Below are 4,706 nucleotides of genomic sequence, written 5' to 3'. Positions count from 1 at the left end.
CCAGCCCCACCGGAACATCGGAACATCTCAAGACTTCTCTAGTGGATACTCCCTTTAGGCTGCCATAGATAAAAGTCACCCCTCTCGTGTGTGTGTGTGTGTGTGTGTGTGTGTGTGTGTGTGTGTGTGTGTGTGTGTGTGTGTGTGTGTGTATGTATGTATTTATGTAGTTTTCAGTACAGGTGCGTGTATGTTTATATATATATATGAGTAGATGGGTAACAGTAAGGATATATATGTGCATGTAGGTATATCACGTACGTATAAATCTGTCATGTACGTATATATATATCCTGTACGTATGATGAGTATAACGGCAGCATACAGTACTAGAGTCTTAATGAACCAACTTTTACCAATAACCTTAGTTCACTGATAATTACCACCATGTTCCCAACCCCCACGAGTCATTCACACCTGTTACACTCACGTCTTATTGGATTTTCCCCTTCCTTTTATTATTTCTTTAATATATTTATTTATTTTACTCTTCAAGTCATACACGTTTTAACTCTATTTAACTCTTCCAATATTTAGTTTTACACTCTTTGTGTTACTCTTTCCAGTTATTATCTTTTACTATTTTTATTTTACTCTACTTATTGTCTTACTCTTTCATTTTAGTCTTCCTACTATTATTTACTATTTATTTTTATTTTACCCTTCTTATCATTTGTTACTCTACGTTTCTCTTCCTATTATTTATTTACCTGCTACTTCCGTTTACTCTCCTTATTATTTCTCTACTTTTTAAAATATTCCTATATATTTTTTTTTTTAGTTTTTCGCTTTACTCATCCTACGCTTCCTGTTTTTGGTGATTTCTCGCTTGGTGATTTCTTGGGTTGAGTTTTTGGTGATTTTTTTTTTGTGTGCTTGTGTTTTGGTGACTTTTCATAGTAAGTTTGTGTATTGGTGATTGTTTTCTTGAAGTGTTTGTGTTTTAGTGATTTTGTGTTTTGGTGATTCATTAAACTGAAGTGTGTTTTGGTGATTTTTTGGTTTGGGTGAGATTTTTGTTTTTGGTGATTTTTTGGTGATTTTTGTTTGTGTTGTTTTTTTTGGTGATTTGTTTGTGTTTTGGTGATTTTTTTGTTGTTGTCTGTTTGTGTGTTGGTGATTTTTTGTTTTGGTAATTTTTTGGTGATTTTTTGCTTGTTTAGGTGATTTTTTTTTTTTTTCTGTCTGTTTTGGTGATTTTTACGATTTGTTTTGGTGTTTTTCATGAAGCGTTCTGATGGAGTGTGTTTTGGTGGAGTTTTTCTTGAGGAATCTGTGTTTCGAAGGAGTGACTGTTTTAGCGGGTGTTTTGGTGGAGAGTTTGTGTTTGGATGCTGTTTTAACGGAGTGTTTTGAAGTGAGCGTATTCGTGTGTTCTGACGCGCTATGAGGGAGAATTTCGCTGTGTTTTGATGTGAAGTTTGGGCTGGATGAAGCGAAGGAATGCGTGTGTGTGTGTGTGTGTGTGTGTGTGTGTGTGTGTGTGTGTGTGTGTGTGTGTGTGTGTGTGTGTGTGTGTGTGTGTGTGTGTGTGTGTGTGTGTGTGTGTGTGTTTTGAGGCCATTTGTATATTCGTATGTATGTGCTTGGTCTGTATTTGTTGAACTGTCAAGTATTTCTACAGTATACAAAACACACACAGTCAAACGTACACAGAGAAATTCGATCACACACACACACACACACACACACACACACACACACACACACACACACACACACACAAAGTCGTTTCATCTTAACTTGGCCCAGATATTTGTCCTTAGGCAGGTTATGTCAAGTCGCTCGTTTGAAAATAAGACAATACTTTCTCCCTGCATCCTTACAGCACTTCTTCGTGACTAGCATCATATTCCAATGATAATCATGCGCTATAAACTCAGCATTCAGACTGGAGAGATGAAAATTTTAGGCCAGGGGTAAAAGAGACATAGAGACTGATATAGGTAATTCTGGGCCAGGTTAAGAGAAAAGAGTATAGATTTTGACTGAGGCGAAAAGGAACATTGTAATTCCTGTTGTGAGAATTCCTGATCGTCAAAGGGTTAATATCCACCTGTCTCACGGCTGGACAGGTGAGAACAGAGACAGTACCCAGCCCAGAGCCAGGAGCTGGTGCCTCCGTCTTGTCCTGTCTCCACACCCCCAGGCACGACACCTTAATCAAGTACGGTACACCTCTCTCTCTCTCTCTCTCTCTCGTTTCCATTCACCCTCCCCCTCTTCTCTTTTCAGTCTTAATTTACCAACTTTTTCCACTGTTCTCTCTCTCTCTCTCTCTCTCTCTCTCTCTCTCTCTCTCTCTCTCTCTCTCTCTCTCTCTCTCGTTTCCATTCATCCTTCCCTCTTTTCTGTCTTAATTAACCAAGTTTTTTCAATACTCTCTCTCTCTCTCTTTCCCTCCCTCCCTCCCTCCCTCTCTCTCTCTCTCTCTCTCCCTTCCTCCCTCCCTCCCTCCCTCTCTCTCTCTCTCTCTCCACGGCAACAAATTATTCATTGTAATTAAACACCTTAATGATATTTTCCAAGTTTTAGGGTGGAAAATAGGTAAGTTATTGTGTTAGAGAGAGAGAGAGAGAGAGAGAGAGAGAGAGAGAGAGAGAGAGAGAGAGGGGAGTCTTAAAGGATTAGCAATTCAAGAAGCCTTTTTCAATTTCTACCTCCTGGCTTAATTTCTCACTTTCTCTCTCTCTCTCTCTCTCACTGCTGTTATGCTCTATCACTCTTTTCCCTTCTTCCTTCTATCTATGTCTGTCTATCTATCCATCTATTTAACCAACTATCTATCCATCTATCTATATTTACTTATCCTTCTTCCTATATCAATCCACCTATCTGTTCATCTCTCCATCTATCTATCTATCTATATCTATCCATCTATCAGTCTATGTATCTATCTAAGGATCTATCTTCCCTATGTATCTATTTAATCATATACATATCTACTTCCCTCTCATATCTATCTGCTTATCCATCCATCTATCTAGCTATCTATCTGTATGCATCTATCTATTTATCTATCTATGCATCTGTCTATCTATCTACCTATCTTTATGCATCTATCTATCTATATCTACCAGTCTATCTATCTATCTATCTACTTTATCTATCAATCAGTCCAACTGGGCCCAAATCCACTCACTCGTTCCCCTCCTCCCTAATTCATTTCTTGCGTCTATTTCCCGACTCTCTCTCTCTCTCTCTCTATCTATCTATCTATCTATCTATCTGAGTCTTTTTCTTCCAAAGTCCCTTAGTTCTTGTCTGTTAAGTTTTTATATCAATCCTCTCTCTTTCTGTCTCTCTCTCTCTCTCTCTCGGCATCTAATAAGCACGCAGAATAGAGAGAGAGAGAGAGAGAGAGAGCACCTGGAATATAAAAACACACAGGTAATGGAAGGGTAAATACAGACGACTTTGAAAAAAAAAAAAATGAAAGGGAAAAGAATGGAGAGAAAAATGTAGAGGAGGAGAAAGGGTTGGAGGAGAAAAATGGAGGGAAGGAGAGAAGGAGGAGAGAGAAAAAGAGGGTGAGTGATAGTGAGAGGAAATGAGAAGGAGAAGAGAGGAAAGGAGGGGGAAGGAAAAAGATGATGATGATGGTGACGATGATGATGATGGTGATGATGGTGATGATGATGATGATGAAGATGACTAATGATGATGATGATGGTGGTGGTGGTTGGTGATGATGATGATGGTGGTAATGATGATGACAAATATTATGAGATGGAAAAAGACGATTATGATGATGATGACGATGACGATGATGATGATGATGACGATGACGGTGATGATGACGATGATGATGATGATGACGATGACGATGACGGTGATGATGACGATGATGATGATGATGACGATGACGGTGATGATGACGATGATGATGACAGATATTATGGAAGAAGGAAAAGGACGATAATAATAATGATGATGATGATGATGATGATAATGATGGTGATGACAAACGTTACTCATAATTTTAAGATGTTACATAGATACACAGAATACACAGATCTTACGGTTCCTTGTAGCTGATTTGCCCTTAATATTAATGAGGACTTTATCTCTTAAACGCAACTAAAAAAAAAGTTATGAGAGAGAGAGAGAGAGAGAGAGAGAGAGAGAGAGAGAGAGAGAGAGAGAGAGAGAGAGAGAGAAACAACCCAGAGAATCCTGGTGAACAGCCAATGAACACACAATAATAATTCATTCATTCATTGCCAGACGCCATGTATCCCAGACGGGGTGACCAAGGGCTTAGAGTTAATTGTTTTACAGGGAGGGGCACTAATCCTCCACCAACCCCACTTGACACGTAGGGATGCCAACAGCATCTGGTGTTCCCAGGCGGTCACCCATCCAAGTACTAACCAGACCCAACGTTGCTTAACTTCGCTGATCGGACGGGAAGCGGTGTACTCAACGTGGTATGGCCGTTCATAATAATAAAATAATAATAATAATAATAATAATAATAACAACAATGATGATGATGACAATAATAATAATAATAATAATAATAATGATAATAATAATAATAATAATAATAATAATATCAATACTAACCCCTCTCTTATAACTATTAATCGTATTTCTATCTTCCACTAGCAGACGATTTTATTCACATCTAAAAACACAATTCACGCGAAGGAAAATATATATATAAAAAAAAAACTTTTTAACTAAACATAAGAGACATTCCA

General features: G+C 38.1%; 1 non-coding gene across 1 annotated transcript; it reads right to left on the bottom strand.

Annotated features, from left to right (window-relative positions):
• Positions 1-4,325: 4,325 nt before the first annotated feature.
• LOC145404210 (5S ribosomal RNA) lies at positions 4,326-4,444 on the bottom strand. The gene has a single exon (XR_013898142.1). It is a non-coding gene; the product is annotated as a 5S ribosomal RNA (ribosomal RNA).
• Positions 4,445-4,706: the final 262 nt, after the last annotated feature.

Source organism: Coenobita brevimanus, chromosome 62 (assembly GCF_032717465.1).
Source record: "Coenobita brevimanus isolate Jiangsu-jjx chromosome 62, ASM3271746v2, whole genome shotgun sequence".
Taxonomy (NCBI): Eukaryota; Metazoa; Arthropoda; class Malacostraca; order Decapoda; family Coenobitidae; genus Coenobita; species Coenobita brevimanus.
Note: the sequence above shows the minus strand (reverse complement) of the source record. Positions and strands in the feature narration are given on the sequence as shown.